The sequence below is a fragment of the Gallus gallus genome, chromosome 2 (genome assembly GCF_016699485.2).
Source record: "Gallus gallus isolate bGalGal1 chromosome 2, bGalGal1.mat.broiler.GRCg7b, whole genome shotgun sequence".
In the NCBI taxonomy this organism is placed as follows: Eukaryota; Metazoa; Chordata; class Aves; order Galliformes; family Phasianidae; genus Gallus; species Gallus gallus.
The window spans coordinates 90,389,925-90,413,860 of NC_052533.1; the positions used below are offsets into that span (position 1 = coordinate 90,389,925).

Consider the following 23,936-nt stretch of genomic DNA (forward strand, 5'->3'; position numbering starts at 1 on the left):
CCAAACACCTTGTTCATCTCCATGGGAAGGGAGGTAAGTAAGCTGGAATCAAAGCGCTTCTTATTCCCAAAGAAGCGCGGGGAACAGCTTCAGAACAGGTTTGGTTCTTCTGCAAACAATTACGGTAGCAAAGCCACGGCAGTCGGCTTGCTGGGAGAGGAGGGGGGGGTCGTGCTGCATCAGGAGCCTTTTGTTGGCCGGCTCTGGCCGTGCTCCCTGCACACCGGTGTCCAGCAGGGTCCTGGCATCACATGGAAAGCCAAACAGCGCTCGCCGTCTACTAAAACATTCGCTGTGATTCAGACAGAATTTGTGTGCTCACTGGACAATTGTATATTGTAGTTTAACACTCGGCCTTTTCTGCGCCCGTTTGAAAACATCGAGGAAAAGCAAAGGGGATTACGCTGTTGGAAACAGGGAAGCAAAAGTGCACGTTCAGATCCCGAGTACGCCACATATTACTAAAATATCTTCAAATCCTCGCCGCAGAAGTTTCTAAAAACCGAGCAGCCTCTAAGTAAGGCCTTTGTTGACATGAGTGCCTCGCTTGTTACCGAATGCTCCAGGTTTATTAGCTTTGGAGTTTAACAGAGGAAAAAGGCAAATGCCTCTCAACGTCTGCAACGACTGGCTTCCATGGCTCACTGCTGCCTTTCTACCAAAGGGAAGCGAGTTCAAACTCTTCTGCAGTTTCTGTGAAATGTGAGGATAGTTTTGTGCTAATCGTTATCTATTTATTCCTTTATGGCGAAGAATCTGGAGTATTTGCCCAGCCTCTTGCTCTCGGGGAAAAAAAAATCTACTCGGTTGATTTCTGAATCCAAATGTGGAAAAAGGAGTCGTGAGTTTTGTGTGATTTATGGGTAAATTAGAAAAGTGGCCAATTTGGCATAAAATTGTACAGGGAAGAAAAATGGTCTATCAGCAATGAAAGAAATAGTGGGAAGGTTTTGGAGGAGTTCCCACTCTCAAAATAATTTTCCCCAGAATTGTATATCTTTATTGCGATTTACCATGCGGTAAACTATTGCATCTGCAGATGTAAGCACAGAACTGTAACTCCTTCTCAATTTATGCTGTTTCGGAAATGCAGGCTGCAACACACGCTTTAAGGAGCAGCGGATCTGCAACACCTGAACTACTCACTTTAATTTAGTATCTCATGATTTGAGTTTAAGAGGTGGGCAGTATTACCTTCACAAACAGGTTAAAGCCACATGTTTCTGATCTGAAGGAGAACCAGAGCGTGGAAAAACAGTTTGGGAGCTTCTGAACCTGGAGTTTTTGTCTGGCTCGTTGAAATGTTGGAGGGCACTGGCAAACTTTTTCTCCAGCATGTGAACACATACGTGTGGATGAATTTCCGTGCAGTGAGATAAAAAGCTGGGATTTAAACTGGAAAGGAGCTCTATGTCTTACTTACAGCTTTTGGTGTGATTGCAGCAAAGTAAATGTCTGATGGTGGTTATGTGTTACTGTTTCTTTTGCTGCTTGTCACTGCAGATCCACATCTCAGTGCTTATGGCGTATTAAGTTACAGCCAACCAACTCACTTCCTCTTCAACATGTTACTTCTACTCTGTTGCTCACGATATTGATGGCTATTTTGACCTTTGCAGTTCTCTAATTACTGAAGCCTTAAAAGAGTGCGTCAGGTAAAATATTCTCTTTTTGAAGTTCCTTTTTCCTTGCATGCCTGAGTTGAAAAACCGTACGAACCGAGATTATTCAAACACTTTGGGCACTGCACAGAATGTCAAGGGAAAATTTGTCAGCGAGAACAAGCGACGAGTTTGTTCCACTTTAACTACTGAGGGATGTTTTACCCAGCAGAGACAGTGCATCAACGAATTTGCCATGCTGGTCTACAAATTGTTCGAAGCATTTCCATTACTGAATGGTTGGGAGACTTTTTTTTTTTTTTTTTCTGTTTCTTTAATTCATGTTTGTGAAATCCCACCCGATAACGCTTTGTTTCATAGCTAGCTGCCAGTTTCTTTGGGTCTATTAAGCGGTTCGGTGTCCCAGAGGCCGTGTTTAGCTGCTGTGTCCCTTTGTCTGGTCCCGTCAGAGAAGCGCAGAGGCACGCCAGCGCTATCAGTTATGCTTGGAGGAACATAAGAGGATCTGGGGGAGGGGACACAAGCTCCAAAACAGCCCGTTCCTGGGCTGGGAGGAGTGCAGCGCGCTAACAGCCTGATCCCCCCTGCCAGAAAATGGGGCACTACAGTTGGTAGGCAGCATGAAAAAACCCAGGCCGCCAAAATATGTGCTCCCAAAGATCTCTTAAAAATATCTGTGAAAGTGGCATCCTTGTTGAATTTGTCTTCCTTGAAATTAATTTGACGCTGTGGCCTAGTTCTTTTTCTTTCTGAACCTATTATGGGCCACATCTGTGGAATTCTGTATCAGCTATTTTGAAAGCAGCTGCTGCCGAGATTCTTTCAGTTAACTTGAAATTAGGAACAGGTTTGCGGGTTCCCTACCTGCTGTGAAGCCATGATGTAGTTTATAGAATTACATATGGGTGAGAAGATCTGACTGCCAGGGCTGGAAAAGTTGGTACTATATCCAGCGTTCAGCAGGAACCCAAAATAACTGCATTCACCGGGGCTGTACGCATGCTGAAGCATTAACTTCTTCTTCTGCTCTGCTCCTCAATGTCATTGTAACAGCAGTGTTGAATAACTTGATGTAAGGAAGTGTGGCTCTGAGAGGATCAAAGCACAGAAATCAGAATCAGTCTATATCCTAGCAACTGAGCTGATGGTAGGGGCAAATATGAAAGGCATCAGAGCTTGAGATGTTGATTCTTCAAGAAGGTTCTCCAGATTGTTTCTGCCATAAGGAAAAGTTTGTCGTGCGCTGTAAATAAGATGGTGGGGATAAACCTAGGTCATCTTTTATCATTAAAGTAATTCCATGAATAGCAGTGGGACAACTAGTATGATGAGTAAAAGCTCATGTGACTATGTCCTCATGCCCCATACCACTTGTCATCAGAAATGCCCAAGTCTCTTCTTGTGCTGACGTGCCAATAGACTCTTCAGATCCAGAAATATGTGCAGCTCTTCCAGTGGAAAACTGTTGTTCAGTCTGTTTGCTGAGTTAATGCATGACTAAACGAGTGGGGCACAGGAGCTTGCCTTTATGGCACACAGACCCAGAGCACATCAGCGTGCAAACCTTTGCTGCAGCACGGTGCATTCCCACAGGACCGGCCTCACACCAGGGCACAGTTAAAGCAGAGAGACAGATTTCTGGAGCGTATGTGAGAAACCAATGCGTTTTATCAAAGAGTATATGCATATTATTGATTGAAACCATTTTGTTTCAGAGGAAATTCGTACCACCCACATAAACACTGAAAGCACATGGGTGGTAGGAGAGCCCATTCTAACTGGAGTCAGAAGTGTAACTTTCTCATTAGGAATCATCACTGGAAATAGTTCTGTGCATTGATATTCAGATGTGCATGAGCCACCCATGCCTTCTAGTCTGTGGAATCTACACATGCTCTTTGCGTTTCATAGAATCATAGACTCATAGAATTGCTCAGGTTGGAAAAGACCTTAAAGATCATCGAGTCCAACCACAACCCAACCATACTACCCTAACTCTAACAACCCTCCGCTAAATCATGTCCCTGAGCACCACATCCAAACAGTTTTTAAACACATCCAGGGATGGTGATTCAACCACCTCCTTGGGGAGCCTATTCCAGTGCTTAACCACCCTTTCTGTAAAGAAGTGATTTCCAACTTAAACTTCCCCTGGTGCAACTTGGGGCCATTTCCCCTCATCCTGTCACCTGTCACCAATGAGAAGAGACCAACCCCACTCTCACTGCGATCACCTTTCACATAATTGAAGAGAGCAATAAGGTCTCCCTTCGGCCTTCTTTTCCCCAGACTAAACAGCCCCACTTCCTTCAGTCTCTCCTCGTAGGGCGTGTTCTCCAAGCCCTTCACAAGCCTTGTTGCCCTTCTTTGGACCTGCTCCAGCACCTCAGTGTCCTTTCTGTACTAAGAAAAAGACTTTTGGAACATAGAAAACTAATGCAAAGTTATTTATTTTCAAGACTTGTGGAGTGTTTTGATTTGGGTTTAGTTTGTTTTTGACCAAGCACACTTTGAAAGCAAAACCTCTGGTTTAGATTAGAAAATGCATATATTGCTTTATTGGCAGAACCAGAAAACTCTTGATGATCTTAGTGTTCTTTTCCAACCTTAATGATTCTATGCTTCTACAACAGCTGAGAGGTAAATGCGAAGGGAGACACCAAGGGCAGTGCTGGTCTGAGTCTTGAGGGGGAGGAACAATGTCCTTCGAAGAGCCCCAAGAGCCCCAAGCTGCTCTGGATTAGCATGGTGTAGATACGTGCAGCTCTGAGCAAGCACACAGCAAAAGCTGAAGCTGAGGCTGGAGCTGACTCCTCCAGTTACACTTCACTGGAAGTAACCGTGCATGTGACACACACACACACACATAAAATGTAATCTAAACTTGGCTTGTTTGCCTGCCTTGAAGTATTTATACATGCTTTCTACTTCGCTTTTAGAGACGCAGCCTTTTTTTCCCCTGCTCTTCTATCATGGTGTTTCCCAGGAACCTTTCTTATCTCAGCCTCCACCGTTCACTCCTCAGGCTAAGTTATGCAGACAAGTCATTGCACAGATTTTCATCAAAATGCCATTTTCCTTAACTTGAGCGAGCCGAGTCCCAAACGCTGAACAAATAATTTATTGGACTATAGCAAAAGTAAATAAATGCTTTCCTGCTCCACGTATTTCATTAGCCAGAATTATTATACATAGGAGTCTATAAATAGCAAAACACGGATTGAGCCATTAATATCGCTGACATTTTCCTACAAAATACTGTAATTTAAGGAATTTCAAACAGGAGGACATCTCCTGCAAGATTTCTGGCTAAGATAAAGTGGGTAAACAGCACCTGCAAAGAGATTCATCACCCGAGGCGCGGGTGCGTTAGGAATGGGTTGGAAATTAGGAATCCACCACCTGAAATTTCAGATGACCCTGAGGATGCGATGCTTTTTGCAACATTTTGCATATCTTTTAGGGATATTTTCAACTCTTTGAAAGGGTAGATAACAGCAGGACAAAGGGAAATGGTATGAAGTTGAAGGAGAGAAGATTTAGGTTGGATGTCAGGGGGAAGTTCTTGACAGAGAGAGCGGTGAGGTGCTGGAATAGGCTGCCCAGAGAGGTTGTGGATGCCCCATCCCTGGAGGTGTTCAAGGCCAGGTTGGATGGGGCCCTGGGCAGCCTGGTCTAGTATTAGATATGGAGGTTGGTGGCCCTGCCTGTGGCGGGGGGGTTGGAGCTTCATGATCCTTGAGGTCCCTTCCAACCCAGGCCATTCTGTGATTCTGTGATATGAATCCCTATCCTGTTCCAGGCTTCAGATCGGCAGAAGAAATGTGAGAAAATCTCCTGTTTAAAATTACATGGACAGACGAACTCCGCCGGCGACTTCCATGACATGAATTTACCGCTGGATTGTATGAAGGTTTCTGCATCTGTTGCATTTTTAATTGCCTTGCCGTTCAAGTGGAATACCCCCACTGCTGGGCTTCACCCCACAGCCTCAGCACCTCCCTTCTGTGGGAACAAGGGGCACAGCACCGGGCCTACGGGAGCAGTATGGAAAATGCAAAGCTTTGCAGGGACTTCACTGAGCAATACGGCACGCACAGTGCTGAGCACGCTCGCAATTTACTGCCTGAGGAGGAGAATCTACGCAGAGAATCCACACAGAGAAAAGGGGAAGGTCACGAAAATCGCGTTTTTATGTAGTTTGGAAGTCCCACGCACCTTTCGTTGCTTGAACTTGTCAATGTTCACCATATGGAAATTATTAACTTAATGCCGGTGTTCTAAATACTGCCCAGGAATGCTTTTTAGAATGGGATTTTTATTCTTTGCGTCAAGAAATACCAAACTACCACACAAATACCGTGACTGGGGAACCTGTGGAACCGGCCCACGTCCCACCAGAGCGAGGAGCTCCTCATTGGCACAGCCGTGTGTGTCCGGAGTAACCCGGCGCAGAGCGCGGTGGCACCGACAAGGCGCATAGGGGAGATAGAATCGTAGCATCATACAATTGCTCCAGTTGAAAATGACCTTAAAGATCATCGAGTCCAACCGCAACCTGACCATCCTACTCTAACAACCCTCCGCTAAATCACGGCCCTGAGCAAACTGAGCATTGAGATGCTGCTGTGTGGAGATCAGAAGGCAGACGTTCTGGACACCATCGGGGCGTTAAGGCACTGTGCATTTTTCCAAGCGTGCCCTCCCTGCCCGCACGTCCCGGCATTTTTTTCTCTGACTTAGAACGAAATTTGCCCGTCCCGAATCCATCCCACTCGGGCATTCATGCTGAAAGCAGCAACAATTGTCACTGACCTTTAACACGCCTGCTATTCAAATTAGTGCAGATCATTAATCACACATAGCTTACATTTTATGATTCGTGTATCCTTCATTACCAACTTTCCCCCTCTCTCGCTCCCGCCCCTTTCCTTTATCCCAAGGCTGCTGGCAGCCGGCCCGACCCCCCCGCGCCCCTCCGCCCTCGCGCTGCTCCTTGGCGAGTGGTGCCCGAGCGCTCCGCGGGACGGGGCCGGGGGCTGCGGGGCCGGGGGCACCCCGAGCTGCTGCCGAGCGCTCCGTGCCCCTGCGACGTCATCGCGCGTTGCGAGACAAAGAAAGGGGAGAATAAAAAAAAGGGGGGGAGGGGGGGGGGGATAAAAAAGAAAAAATGAAGGGAAAAAGGGGAAAAGAAGAAGGGATTAAAAAAAAAGGAGAAAAAAAAAGGGGGAAAAAAAGAAAAAATAATGAGACAAAATAGGGGAGAAAAATGAGGAAGACCCCAAGGTTCCCACCCTCGGTGCCTAGGAGCGGGTTAAAGGAGGGCTGCCGGCCGCAGGCGGAACTCCCTCCGCTCGCCCGTGGCACACATCGGGGCGGTGGAGCCACGCGGGGCGGTGAGGGTGGAACTTCTCGCACGCAGCGGCGATGGGCTCCGTGCGGGGGGTTCGTTGTTTTTCTTTTTCTTTTTCTTTTTCTTTTTCTTTTCCTTTTCCTTTTCCTTTTCCTTTTCTTTCTTTTTCTTTTTCTTTTTCTTTTTCTTTTTTTTTTTCCAAGCCATGTGGCAGATTGATTTGTTCGGAGGTCTTTCAACTTCCCCAGCGCGGCCGCTGAGCACTATCCCTCTTTGATCTCGACGGAGGACTTTAATGTTGTTGTTTCTGCGCATTTCAATAGATCCATACATATTTTACCAGCGGGATTCGCGCACGATAATAATAATGATGATGATAGTACTAATAATAAAAGTTTCTATTAGAAATGCATCTGGGCCAGCCCGGCTCGCACCTCGCCGGGCGCGGGGACGTGGGAACCGGGGCTTCTCTTCCCTCCCCCCCCCCCCCCCCCCACAACGGCCGCCCCCCGTTGCCGACAGCCGCCGGTGCTCCGCGCTGCGCCGCGCCGCGCTCCGCCCGCACCACTGCGGCCGCGGGGGGACGCGAGGCGGCGGCGCGGGCGGGGCGCGGCGCGGGCGCGGCGCGGGGGCGGTGCGCGGGCGCGGGGCGCGGCGGGGCCGCCCCCGTGGAGCCGCTCGGCGGCTCATGTGCAGCTCGGCGCCGTGCGGAGCGGGGCTGCGGTGCGGGGGAGCCGGCGGGACAAACTTAGCGGTCAGCGGAGCGGCCTCCCCCCGAACGGTAACTTTGCGCCGCTGGGGATGGGGATGGGGTTGGGGTTGGGGGGGTTCTGCGGGAGGCTTTGTGCGGAGGGTGGGTGCGACGTGGGTGCGGGAAGAGACAAAGAGCGGATCGGCCGAGTTTAAAGTGCGGAGCTCGGGCTGCGGGAGGGGGTCCGCGGGTTCCGTCCCCGCGCTGCGGGGCGCTGCGGGGCGCTGCGGGGAGCCGGGTGCCCCCGCTCGGAGGAGGGGGGGGGGAGGGCAGAGGGACCAATTCCTCGCGGACACGCAGCGGGGGGAGCACCAAGGACGGCGCCGGTACGGGGGGGGGGGGGGGCGGTTCGGTGCGTGCACGGCTATGTTTAAAGTGGGGGGAAGGGGGGGGGGGAGGAAAGAAAAAGAGAAATAATGCGGCTCCAGACATTTTGTGCTCTAAATGTGCCCTCCCCCCGCCCTCCCCCCGCTATCTAATTAGCGTGGCGACGGCGGCGAAGGGCTCGGGCGAGTTGGAGGAAAGTTTGCACGGGGGAAACTTTGTGCTCGGCGAGCGGGGAGGGGCGGTTGGGGAGGGTTGGAGGGGGGTGGGGGGGAGGAGGGGGGGTGCACGGCGCGGGCACTACGCTACGTGTGCGGAGCGCTGTGCGGAATGACAGCCGGCGTCGGTCGGGTTGGCAGAGCGGCGAGCTCCGCGGTGAGCCGCAACGGCGAGCGGTGCGGGAGCGGCCCCGGGCGCTGGGGGCGGCAGGGATGCGCGGTGCGGGCCGTGCCCCGCATCCGCCTGATTCGATCCAGATGCGCGGTCCCCTCCCCCCCGGACCGCCGCGCTGTGGGGTTTACGCGTCCTGAAAAGGCGACCGGTGTAACCTGTGGAATTTGTAATGCAAATAAAAGCCCGTGGGAGCTGGGGCAGAACAAATCGGCATTTATAGAGTGGGAAAGATTTAATGGCTTTGAGACCAGCGCGAGATTTGTCATTTTATTTTATTTTATTTTTTTATTTGCATTAATCGTCATGACGTCGCCGGGGAAAGCTTTACTCATTATTATTATTATTATTGTTGTTGTTGTTGTTTAACGTCTGAAACGCGGCGATGCGAAGTGCTTACAGGAAAAACAGATTACAAGATTAACATCTGTTAACACGATCGTTTATCTCCAGCCAAAAATAGGTCAGTCCTTTCTTAAGGAAACGCGCTCGCCGCCCGCACGATTCCGTAACGAAATTAGGGCCGGGGTGCCCCGCAACCGAGCTCCGCTCCGCCTCGACCCGTGCCAAAAATCCGGAATCGGGGGAGCGCCGGGATGGGCTTAAGGTCACAGTCCCTTTTTGGGGACTCTCTGCTCCTCCTCCTCCTCCTCCTCCTCGTCCCGCCCCCCGCTCGCCCCGGGCCCGGCTCCCGGCGGGCAGCGAACTCTGGGGGCGAGCGGCGAAGTTTCCTCTACGGGGAGGGGCTCGGGGGCGGCCCGGCCGGGGCGGGGCGGGGGGAGATCGGGGTCCGGGTCTGAGGGTTGGAAGGGGGGGGGCAGCGCCTCTCGGCCCCGCCCGCATCCGACCCCGCCCCTCCGGGGCGGCCCCGGCGCCCGCCCCCGGCCCCGCCCGTCCCCGCTGCTTTTCGGGGGGGCCGCCGTGAGGTGCGAGCCGGTGTCGGATGGGGGGGGACTGGGAGAGAGCGAGACGTGCGGACAGCAGCCCATCGAGCTTCCCCCCCTTCGCTGCCGCGCCGCCGGCCGTGTGTCGCGCTGCCTGCGCTGAACGAGTTAACAGCGAGGGGGTTTGTCATTAACTCGACGTGGCAACCGATATTTGGTTGCTTCCCCCACCACTTAAGAAAGCATAAATTTGTGCCGAAGCTGAATGGCAAAACGTGGGTTGCTTCTGAGGAGCGTGTTTTTCAAGCTCTGCTGTCGGATTTGTGCCCCCCTTCCCCGTGTAAGTGTGGGAGGGTTGAGAGAAGGGAGTTTTATTTTGTTCGGTGTGTCTCAACGCCTGACCGTTGCCCTGTGCTGAGGGCTGTGAGCGCATGTGGGCTGGGAGCATGGCACTGCACGTGGGGTGGGGAGGGGCATTGCGGGGTGCAGGGGTGGGGGCTGTGCCGAAGCAGGGGCTGAGCCCCATGTAGCAGTGGTGGGTGGGCTGCTCGGTGTGACTGCCTCTGCTTGCACCTTCATCACCTCCTGGTGTGGAACACTCTCAGGCTGCACTGATGGTTTGTGTTTGGGCATCACTGGGAAACCTCTAGCACCCAGTGATGGTGAAGAGATGCCCCGTTGGTGATAAGTCATTAAGCCTCTGTTGGTAAGGCGGCATTGCTCTCCCATTCTATTAGTTGAATACGTAGGGATAATATAGATGGAGGGGCGGGAGGCAATGTTAAACATCAGTGAGAATAATGTGTTTTAAAGGAAGGAGTGATGTAACAGAAGGTTATTCACGATATACCTGAAGAGAGGAGTGGGTCTGCTCACTGGGCTCCTACCTGACCTTCTCAATTGCTGGACGTGACCAAAAGTTTAGCATTTTTCCGGTGCTTTAGTGAGCTGATGGATGCTCCATCCCTGGAGGCACTCAAGGTCAGGCTGGACAGGGCTCGGAGCAACCTGATGTAGCTGTGGGTGTCCCTGCTCATTGCAGGGGAGTCAGACTGGCTGAGCTTTCAAGTGCCCTTCCAACTCAACCGTTCTGTGATTCTCTGAAACCAATCTGCACCGAGGGCTGCTTGCAGTCCTTCCATAAATACGGGCGGCTGTTGCTCTACGTCACAGAAAGGAAAACAGTTTGCATCAGTGACATGAAAGCTGCCTATTGTTATTTGCCGGTGACCTCAGGAGCAGTGTCGCTGGCCGGGATGGAGCAACAGTGGTGACATTTAACTTCTGTGGATTAAAGTTTTCCTGTGGCAGTGACTAATGGCTCTGCTTTAAAAATGAGGTGCATCCCGTGTTTTCACAGTTGGTCATAGTATCACGCTGTCACTGGGATTTAATAATACTGGTTATCAGTGCTAAAGGCCTCATTGGAGAGGTGAAGAGGGTTATGCCATCATCTTGAACCTCTGCCTGTTGGGCTGCTCTGCTTCAATATGCAGCTTGATGTGGGTGCTTGCATAGTGATAACACAGGGGACAGCCTGCAAGAGCATAGCCAGGTGGGTGAGGTAGTCAAAAAGTGCTGTGCACGTTGGGCAATTGGATTACTTTGTAAGGTCTTTGTGCGCTGCTGACTTCTGCAGTTACCAGCGGTTATCTGCGATACCGCCTGGTGAGTAACATTGAGATCCCACTGAATGGAGAGGGTGGGAGGGGTGGGAGCTATTTTTAGCATGGCCCAAACCCATTGAAATCGTTAAGGGCTTTGGAAGCCCTCAGTACTATAAGTACTGAAATTCATGCTCCTCCAAGTGCTTCTTTAGGAATACATACACGCCGTATGCAGAATGAGCAAATGGGTGAGCCTTCGTGAGATCAGCGGCAGAGGCTGCAAGGAGTACTCCAACTGGAAAGCTGGGTTGGACCGTGTTATTTCTTAAAGTCATCAAAATAGAAAGCTGAAACTCAAAGTGATTGCGTTTTGCAGGAAGTGACTTGTCTGAGCTTGCTAATTTCACAGGGAAGATGAGCCTGCTTAAAGGTGTGAGGCACGCGGATGGCTTTGTAGATAGACGCCTTTGCAGCCAGAATGGGCATTGGACGTCTGCACGGAAAGTTGAGGGAAGGGACAGCTGTTTTTCCTCACTGTGCGGTGTTCCTCCGTTGGGTAGGGGCATGCACAGCCTTCCCACGAATGGGCTGGTTGCTGGTTGCTGTCCCCAGTGAGCATGCTCGCCCCTCCCTGTGACTGCTGGGAGCTGCGTGAGGGCTCTCAGGGTGGAATTACAGTTTCTGTGTCGCAGTGACAGAGCCTGAAATCATTCGGAGTTCTTTTTTAATTATTGCTATTCTGTTCTGTAGCCGTAAATGTCACCCAGACAACTAATCATTGCATTGAAAAACAACAACAACAACAAAAAACCCACAAATGTTATTTTGTTAGATATCTGCAATAGAAATATTTGAACTTTGGAGCAATAATGCTGTTTGAAAGCAGGCATCTTACACGCTGCAAGTGTTTGTACATCTCAGAGCAAGGGTAAAGCCGTTGCGTCTCAGTCACTGAAGGCAGGATTCTGCTGTTTGGTTCCCCGGTGTAACTGTGGGCACCAGCAGCACAGTGCTTGAGAGTTGGGAGGATGTAACGAGGAGCACCTCTCTTGTTTGCAACTCGTATGTGAAAAGTAAGTGAGATTTCCTTTCCTCTTCCAGCAGAAGTGATTCTAGTAAATATTATGGTAGCGAGCCTGCGTTAAAGCACGCTGCTGGCGTATGGTCCAGGTAGTTACATTGCCGTAGCTTTCATTAGGGTGATGACTTCATTGCCAGTGTTTACTTTCATTACCCAACTGTTAGTCAGCGAATGTTCTGTCTCTTGATCTGCTGAACCTGCTTTGCTATTTGAAGCTGTTGAGCTTTGTTATTTTTGATGCAATGGTTACTCAACGTTGATTATTCATTTTTTTTGATGTTGTTTACGTCTTGGTTATCTATAGAGCCTCATCAGTGTAGTTAGATGTTTCACGTTCGCAGTTTCTCCTTGCATTCCAGAAACTGCATTACAGCAACACTTCTTATGCAAACAGGCTCAGGGAGTTAAGCGTATGTCCTGAGATTGAATTAGCGTGTGGATGGACGATGCTTGTGGCTCTCAGCTTGCTGCCAAGCTGTGTATTGCCCGGTGAGCTGAGCAGACCTTGTACAGCGGTAGCGTTTGGGTGCTGCTTGTTTGCTGCTCCTGGGTTTGTGTGGTGCTGAGGGCAGGTGTTGGGGTTCGTTGATGAAGGCGGTGCTGTGAGCTGCCATAAGCCTGACAGAGGCACGCAGCTTCTGCTGGGGATTCTCAGTTGCTTATGTTCTGACAACTGTTTCAAAGTGCCTTTTGCTAACCATGCATTGAAACCATTGCTCATCAAAAGGAGTTCAGTTTGTATCAGCAGGATACTGTGTAGCTGAGCACTCCTTGGGCAAATCCTCACTCTGCTGTAGGCAGTGGCAGAAGCCATAGGGCAGGCATTGCTGTTGCCCAACCGCCATAGGCACCTTCTGTAGAGCTCCTCTGCCTTTGCAGGGCTGTGTGTGAGGATGAATTTAGCACACAGCACTTAGCTCCTAATTAAAGCTTATGGTATTACATCAGTAATCAGGGCACTCTCAGAATCTCTAAGAAATTACTTTTTTCTTTGTCTGCCCTTCTCCAATTCCATCTCGCTGTTGGGAGCTCTCTGTGCCGCCGTCTTGCAGAGGAAATGTGTTCCAGCAGCCTACTCCAAATTGCAAAGCAGGGCGAATTTTGTGGCTCCCCAAATCTTTAAGGACAGTTTTTAAAGTGATCTGGCTTCTAATCTTCTTTCCAAAGTAAAATAGAAACTACAAAGCACGTGTAATTACAATTCGTGGCTATTTTTAGCATCCTGACATGTTCCGTTTATATTATGATGATAAAAAAAAAAAAAATAGGCAGACGGTTTTAAACAGGCAGCATTTGTGCCATTTCATATGTGGTTGCTTTGGTTCTTTATTTTATTTTATTTTTTTTTTTCCTCTTGCTTTGGAGTCTAAAGAAAGCGTACGTTACATCATGGAGGGTTTGGAGTGTTTGCTGAAAATCAGATCAGGGAGTTTTAATGTATTCCAAACACACACATGCTTTTCTTTTCAGGCAGGTAAAAGAAAGGAAGAGCAGCGAGTGCCTTGCTGCTATTTTTATGCGGCACGGAAATGCTCGTGTTGCCTTGTTGCAGTGATAAAGCTGCCTTCGTAGTAATTTTTTCTTGGCTTTTTTAAGGAGACTGTGAGTGGTGAAGTGGCATTCGCTTTCAGGAAACAGAGGGAGACGGGTGGAAACAGAGGTGCTCGCACGTGCTTTAGTCACAATCGGAGTCTGGTTTTAAAATAACCACGTTTGTTTGTTAACAATAGATTTGGGAAAGAAATTACCCATGCTCTTTGTTTTTGAAAGGGCAGTGTGTGTTCATTGCCCATGTGGTAGCGTTTAACCCGTATTGTGTGAGCTGACACCGAGTCACATTTATGCTCTGACTTGTTTCAGTGTTCAGACTGTTCTTTTTCTGAGATCTAGGACAATAAGTGATGCATTTCAAGTTGTGCAATGTAACTGTCTTGCGCTGCTTTAGCTCATTGTTATAATAATACCAGGTTCATGAGTAAGCAATTTCTTTTCCTCCTGAAATAATTTCCTTAAGAAACAGTTGAGCACTGGATGTTGAAATGATTTGCGGGAAGAGTTGCGAACAATAGCCTGTAACGGGATGTGCTGTAAAGAACTGTGGGTGAGGTGTTACTGCCTTTGCTGTCCAAAACTGGAGCTGTCCTTCGATAGCTGAAGATGTACTTGGGAAGGCTTTTTTTTCTTGTTTTCCCTTCCCTCTTCCCCTCCAGCCTTCGCACAGAGGTTGCTGAGTTGCCTGTTTTAATAGATGCCGTCTGGCTTCACTTGGCTTTGAGGCATCCTCGCTGGGGTTGGCAGCCACAAGTATGATAAAGCCATGAATCAGGCAGCTGAAGGGTTGGCTTAAACCTTGCCATTATGGAAATGAGATAGTTTCTCTTCCCTTTGGGTTTGGAGCCCCTAGCGGCTGTGTTCTCAAGCTTGTTTCCTTTGTGCAGCCATAGGTAGGGCCGTCTTGGAGACTTCAGGAGATGGGGGTCTCCTTGAAGTCCCAAGACATGCAGTTAGCTGAGTGCTCATGGGAACTCCCAAAGTCACCGGTGCTCCTTGGTGAGACACCAGTTGCTCTCCAGCTGTCTCCTGAAGTCATCTATATTAATCTCAGCACACAAATACTGTATGCAGTGTCTGCAGCAGTACCCCAAGACTGCTAAGCTTCCAGCTTCAAGTGTGGTATTTGAATGCTGACTTACAGCAGTTGGAAATGGTTAATGCTGTAATTTACAGAAGTTGAAAGGAGCATTAAGCACTACCTTGAGCTGATTACTGCAATACTTTCCTGGTACTGTTTCTAGCAACTCTGTGAATGCTTATTTTTAAGACCATTTTAGAGAAGTGTTTCATCAGTGCCGAGCAACGCTGCAAGAGATTTATCAATACATACTTTAACTGGACTTACTCTGTTTGTCTTTTTCGTACTTTCCCCCCAGCTGAATTTTCCCTCTGTAATGAATGCTGAGATCTTCAATGCATAATTTATGTTGACATTAATAATGATAGTTGGAGAATCTTCTAATGCCAGTTTGAGAAAACATTACAGTTTATGCCGTTAACCCCCAGCCTCTTAAATTTGAGCTGATCTTAGTAGAGAGAGAAATGACTATCAACAATGGGAGGAAATAATTCGGTTCTTATTGTGGCAAGTGCGTTGGGAGTTGGTGCTGTGAGCAGTACATACAGGTGTCAGATGACATGCCAGGCACACAGCTTTGCTGCTGAATGACTCCTTCCAATTAGAAAGTAATGACTTTAAGGGGATAAAGCAGGTAATCGGAGTCCCTCAGTTCCCCGGTGCCAGGAGGTGTATATTTGCTGGTGTTACTTATTTATCTACTTTTTCACGAGTTGCGAAACTGGTGGTAACCTCGGGTAAATTTAGAGGGGGGAAAAAGCCCTGTGTGGAAATTGTGGGATTAATGGTTTAGCAGTTGGGATTAAAAATAGTCTGAGCAAATTACCCTGTTGATACTGAAGCCAGAATCTGTTAATGAGGTTACAAGCAGATTGGTTTATCAGTCATTTATTTTCTAGGTTGATTAGGGATTATAGGTTGCCATGTATTTCTTTCACAAAATCAAGCAGTGTGGTAGGGCTGGGCTTGCCAGTGTTTCCTTTCAGAGTTGCACATGCTTGAAAGTTGGGCACCTGGGGCTCAAAAGTGTCTTCCAGATTGCCTCCCTCCACCTCTAGTGTTCTGAAATGTAGTTTTTGAGGGGCCTGAAGACTGTAAGAGGCTGAGCGAGCTTGTTAAAGGTCTGAAAAATGGAGCTAAGGCAGCGAGTCAGTCAGTGATGTTCATGCTGGCCAGTGAGTGCTGGAGTTTGAATGCCAGATTGTTTGCTGTTATATCTCTTACTGCTCCTATGAAGAACTTAGTGCATTTTTAAAGTCATGAGAATGTACACGATATAAGAGGGAGTAGCATGATAGTGTGACAGTTAAGCTGTGGACACCTTGCAGTGACCTCTGCTCTTTCTTTTTCTTGCTTTTATTACTTAATGCTGCCTGGCCATGCGCCTATGGCCCCTGCTCTCAGTGGCCCTGCTGGAGCTGGGCTGGGACCTGGTGGGCCCTGCCTGCATCAGCCATGCTGGGGTTGCACAGAGGCTGCTGATGGTACAGGAGCTGTGGTGTGCTGTAGATCGGTGACTTTTGTGTGTCCTATTCTAACCTCCAAACTAACTGCCTTTGGTTGTACCTCTGCATAACAAAATGTTCTAACTTCCACCTGTATTTTGCAGGTCACAAATCCGTCTGTGAGCTAGGCCTAGAACTGCAAACCAGAGCATCCCCTCAGAGCCTTCATCGAGGCTGAGAGCTGTGCTGGAGTCCTTTAGATCTTATTGTTATCAGTGCTTTCTAGCTCAGAAGGTGCTGTGGCTTTCATACCCCCTTTGCTGCCATGTCCTGCTGCGCTCTTTGAGATAACCTAGTAATATTTGTTGGTATTCCAATACTTGTCAAGAGAAATGCAGTCAAATGGCAGATGTAGATGTTCTGTAACTTTCTAGCTAGATCTGGGGTGCAGGAGAAGGCTAGTGGGGAGACTTGTAATTCTTGCTAGCTTGGCTCTCATGGGAGAGCAAGAAGTGTGAGAAACACAGAACTGGTTTGAAAGAGGAATGGAAGATACTACATAACGAGGAATCCATTGGGGCAGGTCTGGCAGCCTGAGGAAAAGGAAAGAAATGGTGTCCTTGAGGTATTAGGGATTTCTTAACCTTCCTAAAGCCTAGCTGCTTTTCTCCCCTTGCAAAAGCTTGTCCAGCCTCTTGCAGCCTCTGAGACTGATGTCCGAAGGTCAAGGCTTGCGTCTCTGGGCTGGGGAGGAAGGCAGATGGTTATTCTCTTAACATGGCTCCTCTAGGTTTGCGTGTAAGTTTTGTGCCCCCAGGAAACTGGAGAGAAAGCACAGTGGGCATGGTGAAGGACGAGCAGTCCAGTGTAGTGGCAAGAAGTTTGTCTAAAGTTTGATTTGAGTCCTAACTCAGTAGGGTTGGGAGCATTGCCATCCAAGCTGGTAGTTCCCCGATACATGGGAGAGACCATTGCTCAGGAGAGTCCGTGCCTTTTGCTGTCCCCATGGAGGATACACCCCCTTCAATAATTAAGAAAGAAGGACAAGATAATCAGAATTGCAAGTCTGACAGCAGAGGAGATGTTAGACATGACACAGATTGTTGTTGTTAAAAAGCCATCTTAGTCTGCATTGTTGAGTGTGCTTTGTACTTTGGAGAACAGAGTGGTGTTTGAGGAGCTGAAATCCCAGTTTGCCATTGTAATTTTCAAAGCAAAGTTATTCAGTTCTAATTTTCTGTTAAAAATATTATATATAGGCATAGGGGTATATGAATGTGGACAAAAGTTATGAAAAATAACTCTGTAGAGGAGCAATAGAACTCTTCACAGTCAGCCCTGCTTTACTTCTGTGCTGTGTCTGGTGGGTTTTATCTGGTGTAACTCAGAGTTTTCTTGTGGAGCATAACAGCTGCTCTGAGAACTCGGCTAAAGAACAGATGCCCCAAATTACTTTTTGTGTAACTCCACCATGAGGTCACACCTTGCACACGGGGTAGCCGAGCTGTGCAGGCTTAGCTGTGTGACTTGTGAGCATCTCTGGGCTGTTGTGCAGCTGGCATCAGCTCTGTGCTCACAGAGGCACTGAGGAGCTGGGGTGGGCAGCAGCTGCTGTAGATGCTTGAGGAGAGGAAAATACAGAAAATCAGGCTGTGGAGCTGAAGATAGCTTTTAGGGGAAGGGGGGTGCAACCAGGCTGTACAGAAATATGAGGGGGGAAAAGGGTGTTTTGGTCGGATCTGTGGGTGCCCGGGAAGACAGGAAGGATGAAGAACCAGTTTCCCCATCTCTAGGAACACTTGGTTCCTGTAGGTGGGTGCCCTTATTCTTTGTGTCATCAGGCAGGGAGTGCTGAGAGCCACGCAGGAGCTGTCTGGTGTCCTCGCACTGCCTCACGCGGGGCGGTCCCTGTGTCACCAGGGGTCCTGGGAAAAGTTACAGCGTGAGTGCTGCTGGGGGGGTGAGAAGAAGAGATCGTAAGCAGAAGAGGAGGAAGCTGGCCAAGCACGTGTCTGCATGTGCAAGAGTGGCTGGATTTTTCTTTTGTGCAGTTACTTTAAAGGACGCGAGACTTGGGAGGAACAGCATAGTGGGAACCAGACCCTTCTCCCGCTGCTCTGTCCCCAGACCTGCTTTGCTCTGTGGTCCCCCAGCTCCTGACTGCTGTGTGCCTCTGAGATGGTGTCAACACCGGCAGCCGGAGCGTGGGGAGCCTTGGGCTGAGTGGGTGGATGTGGCATGCGGAGCCCGTGGGGTTGTTGGAGGAGGAGTATGAAGAGGAGCAGGTTTGCATTGGGGATGAAGGTGGGAGCGACGTGAGTGTTGCAAGGGGGCCGGGAGGAGAATGGGGCTGTGCTGGGGACACAGGGCGCTGGCAGCAGCGGGCAGAACGCTGATGGCACTGGGGCCTGATCGCTGCTCAGCTCGGCAGAGATCTGCCTTGAGAAGGGAAACAAAGAAATTCCTGAGAACGGACGGAGTTTGTTAGAAGTAGCGAGGTTGGGGAAAGAACGCGGGTCAGCAAAAGCAGCCGTTAAAAAAACAGTGGTACAAACTGGGGAAGTGCGTTGTTCATAGCCCGTCCTTTCTGTGTATGCTCATGAATTTGATGAAAGTGCAGTTTCTAGACATGGCCTTTACCGCTATGACCTCAACGCTGATTACTTTTACAAAGAATGCGCTGGGTATAACTTTTGTGCTCTTGTGGAGAAGAGTAATAACCTAATGTACTAAGCACGTTAGAGGGGTTAAAATGAAGACACGCAGCAGTTTCTTCTTCCAAGCTTCTGTAGTTGTGCTATCTCCTTCTGCTAAGCCGTCCTATAAATCAAACCACAACATGACGGTCGGGTAAAGGTGTGTGGGAACGTGCCAGGCGTTTGTTTTCATCTGACACAAACTCAGTGGTATAGGCTTACAAAAGACGATGATTTATCGGGGCAGCGTAATTATAACCATTGTCATACGGTGGCACCCAGCAGCAATGATGATCTATTTCTGTTTTTTTTTCCCGGGATGTGTATAAACACATAGCAGGAATCAGTCCCTGGACTCGATTGTATCTTGCGTGTACATGTGGTTGTATGGATCCATTAATGGGTCATTAAAATTCCTCAAAGCATATCTGCTGTCAAGTTAAATGCTCATAAATGTCAGTTAATTATCATAGCCCTCTTCACAATACTAAGTTATTAGAATTGAATTTACTGTGCATTTTGCTAGAGAAGGGGGAAGCCGACTTCAGCGTTTGATCCTCAGCTGGCATTTGAATGTCTGCCCACCATACACAGCAGTAATTCGCCAGCATTCTCTGTGGTAGGGAACGCTGCTGTCTGTGTGCTTGTGCTCTGGAAACACTCTCTGTGTTTCTGCTCTCCTCCAAACGCAGCTGCTGTCTGTGCATGGCCATTGGGTCCATCCAGTCCTTCAGGAGAACAGTGCCATGGGGCTCCTGCTCTGTGGGTACCCAGATACGTGGGTAATAAAAGCACACTAGGATTGTCCCATGAGTTAACCTGACAGCTACCTGGAGAAGTGAAGGTGGTTCATCTGTACGCTGCCCCCCTTTGTGTCTTGTATGGAGGGTGAGTAGCCAGGGGAGGTTCAGGTTGGATAGCAGGAAAACTTTCAAAACGAGCGGTGAGGCAGTGGCACGGGCTGTCCAGGGAGGTGGTGGAGTCACTGTCCATGGAGGTGTTCAGGAAATGTGTGTACGTTGCACTGAGGGACGTGGTCAGTGGGCATGGTGCGGGTAGGTGAACAATTGGACTAGATGATCTTAGTGGTCTTTTCCAACCTTAATGATTCTATGCTTGTATGAATAGTGACAGTAGATGGGAGCAGCCAGGGAGGAGTAGGTTTTGCATGACATTTGGCACGGATGTCTTCATGTTTAAGGTGTTGTTTGTGCAGTTTTCCCCCAGTGTGAAGTTGGTCTGCTTTTCCAAACAGCCCTGACATCATTCTGGTTTTGGTGATGCAGCTTATTAGTAAGAGCTCTATGGCATAGTGTATGTGTACAGACACAAAGCTCACATTTATGTGTCTTCTGAGTGCTGCAGTGCAGCTGGGTGTAAAGTGGTGCTGTATCCCATGAACATGTCAATGGCTTTGTATTTTTTTCAATGCAATGGCTAGAAAATGATACAAATTCCATCACGTTAGGAGCTTGTGTCATTTTGACCCCAGGGAGTGATATTTTGGTTTTTATTGCTGTTTCTACCTTGACTTCAGCCACATTAATTTAAACTTAGATCAGCGTACGTGAGAGTAGAGCTTAGTATTCAGTGTGCTAAATATGCACTGTAGCATAGAAAGTGTAGCAGGATGGAAGGAAGATCAGGTAATGGAGGGAGGTGCTGACTGAGTATCTCCCATGTCCCTACGCTGTACATCAATCCCTGTACTCCCTGAGTCATGTGCTGTCCTTGCATAGGTGGGCATAGCCTATGCCAGCTCCTCCGGGTCATGCATTTGGCTCACTGATCTCATCTTCTGACTGCTTTTTGCTGTAACCTAAATGGTTGTGTAGGTTTGTGATCAATCCGTGGCTTTTATTTAGTCTCATTCACTCCTGTGTGTGTGTGTGCACGCAGAGACACATGTGCTGCTACAACATAAAGTGTTCAAAGCCATCACGGAATAACTTCTCCTGACATCGATGAGCATTTACCACTCATCTGAGGAGTCTCGCTGACTTCACAGATGCTTTCTCAGGAGTAAAAATTCACCACATCAGCACTGGTTACCACTCTGGCCCCAACAACTAGTGTTATTACTCAGCCATCCTGAGTGCAGCATTTCTTGGAGACGGAGCCAAGTGCTGGTATTACCAGGCCCTGGCCTGAAAAATGTGAAATTGTTGTTTTCACTTCTGTTCCTGATATTGGCAACCTATTTAAAACCAGGCAAGCACACTGCCTATAGCCTGTAGGTAAAAATGCCTCCTCAGTAGTGCAGCATCATGTAGAGCACTTCATCTTTGTGACAGCGCGTTGCGGTGCGTTTTTGTCCCCTGCCTCCCATTCATCCTGGTAGACCATGTTCTCCGCGATGGCTTGCTGTCATTGCCCACCGAGGGGAGGATTTCAGGGGTGCAGATCTGGCTAAGTTCCTCCTCTGCATATACAGGACACGCACATCCGAGTTCTATGAGTGTTTTCGTTCAAACTACAGGTCCACTGTTTAGAGGAGAGGGGTAAGTGGCTTGCTAAGCAATGGGAAAATTAAGGCAATGTTTTTATGGCATCTTTAGGTCAATACAGAGGTTCTGTTTTCTTTAGTTTCTCAAATATGGCAAAAGATGCCTAGCTAAGTATTGCTAAAAAAATAAACTTGCTAGAATAGCAGTGTGTGATACGGTTAATGCCACAGGCAAGAATGCAGTTTAACAGTGACTTAAGAGTCCTGCAGTTGTTCAATATTCTCAGTATTTCTGCATTTCTTACCTTGGTAAAGAGCAAAATATTTCCATTTCCCATTCTGTTTTTTTTTTTTAAATCCTCTCCCTCTTATATTTTTTCAGAAATAGGTTGTTCATGGTCCTCTGTACTTCTGAGATTACATATTAGCAAGCACTGTATTATTAACCCTTGCACATCAGAGTTCCCTGCGTGTAACGTGAGCATAGTGTGTGCCTATACACATGGAAGAAAAAGCGGCAAGATTTATTTTAAAGCTGTAAAGGTGGATACGTGGTGCTGGCAAGAACCAGAGTGCCCTAAGGCATCCTGACATTGCCAGTGAGGATTTGAGCTTTTATTACAGCAAATTTTATTGTCTAGGTTAAAAGCCAAATTCGTTGAACCAAATTAATCTCTGGTTCATTTCCAGTGTTGGCAGAGCTTAACCAGGAGCAAATGTAGCTATTTAGCTAAGGATATTATTGATTTGATATTTTTAAGCAGATATCAGAGTGGGTTCAAAATTTAAATAGGTTTTGAAGCTTTTGTATGAGGTTGCCACTCTGCCAATATTAAAATGGATGTAACTTCTTGTTTAAAATTAACATCCTTGCCTTGAGTACAAAGCCTGTCCTTGGGCTGGCGAGCAGAGCTGTGCCAACGCATTCTGGTGGCTGCGTGGAAACCTACTGAACTGACGTCAGAGATTGGCTCGTGTGGGTCAGCCTGTGTGGGTCAGTCTGTATGGTCAGGGATTTCATTTCAGAGGTAATCAACGATGCACTGTTGCCTAATATCAGAGCTCAAATAGTTGCTTTGTTTATTTAAGAGGAGGAACTCTGCCTCTCTTTGAGATGTTCACGACAGGGATGGAAATACAGGTAATTCACCTTACGTGGCAGGAGAAGAGTTTTGCCTGGTTACTGCACAGAGCTGCTATGTTTACACATCTGTGTAACCCATCCCTTAGTTTATGGATTCAGAGTCTTCCTGAAAATGTCACAAGTCCACAGTATCCCGAGTGCTGTGCTGAGCACTGGGATATACTGAGCATTCATATATAGCTTCCAGACCAAGAAAGTGTCTTGAGTTCTTGCAGCTTACCTCTGGCTCTGTCATTCCAAGATGCTTGATGCTCTTTCCCAAGCCAGCTGTGATTTATTCTCAGTTAGAAATGTTGCAGGCAGCCCAAGTGACAGCACGATGATTGTCCTCAGAGACACTTCAGCAGCTGCCCAATGCAAAGACATGATAATGTACCTATGTACCTCTCCCATTGCTCCATGTGCCCTGTGTGGCAGCAGGGAAGCACCTCTCTGCTGGGCCACGCTGCCTCCCCTCCCCAAGCTCTCCTGCCTCAGCCCCTATATGGATGTCTTTTGGCCCAAAATTCCTCTCTGGCACCACTTTGGGAAGCATGTTTTGACAGTGCATTCTTACATATGCTTTTAGAGAGAGACACTGCAGGTGTCACTGCAGATAACTCTTCTCTGGTGTGCAGCTGGGAGATTCCAAGACAAAAGAATCAGGGGGAATTACTTGCTGCTCTTAAAAAAAAAACAAAAAAAAACCCCAAAACCTCAAAATACTAAATCTTCTTGAAAACACCATAGATGTTAGAAAATTATATATCAGTGTTGGGTTTACCTGGAAGAAGCTGTTAGTTTTAGCATGACGTGTTTGGTTTAGAGAGTTCCAGGTGAAGGAAGGAAAGCATATTAGCAAGTACAGAGGGTTTAGGTTAATCCAAAATGGTGATTTAACATTTTCAAGGGAGTGTTTGCTGCAGTGTCAGGTATGCTCATTTTACCCAGACCTCGCTGCTTTTTCGTTGATGAGGTGTTTTACATAGCTATGTGGTCTCTCTGGGAGTGTAGACATACTAAGCTCGTAAGCAAGGCTGTTGTATTCAGTAGATCACTTTTACAATATTTAGAGACGCGTATGAACATGGAATATTCTGCAATCATAGAATCATAGAATTGCTCAGGTTGGAAAAGACCTTAAAGATCATCGAGTCCAACCACAACCCAACCATACTACCCTAACTCTAACAACCGTCCACTAAATCATGTCCCTGAGCACCACATCCAAATGGTTTTTAAACACATCCAGGGATGGTGACTCAACCACCTCCCTGGGGAGCCTATTCCAGTGCTTAACCACCCTTTCTGTAAAGAAGTGTTTCCTGATATCCAACCTAAACCTCTCCTGGTGCGACTTGGGGCCATTTCCCCTCATCCTGTCACCTGTCGCCAGTGAGAAGAGACCAGCCCCGCTCTCACTGCGATCACCTTTCACGTAATTGAAGAGAGCATAAGGTCTCCCTTCAGCCTTCCTTTCTCCAGACTAAACAGCCCCAGTTCCTTCACTCTCTCCTCGTAGGGCGTGTTCTCCAAGCCCTTCACAAGCCTTGCTGCCCTTCTTTTTACCTGCTCCAGAACC

The 23,936-nt window shown here is 48.2% G+C and overlaps 1 protein-coding gene across 2 annotated transcripts in view; it reads left to right on the forward strand.

The window, feature by feature from the left end:
• The first annotated feature begins 7,631 nt into the window (after window positions 1-7,631).
• Window positions 7,632-23,936, forward strand: part of ZNF516 (zinc finger protein 516) — a 128,382-nt gene continuing 112,077 nt past the window's right edge. For both annotated transcript variants that reach the window (XM_025147787.3, XM_015282416.4), the window contains exon 1: window positions 7,632-7,756. The gene's annotated coding sequence lies outside the window, so the exon portion shown is untranslated. The remainder of the gene's footprint in view (window positions 7,757-23,936) is intronic.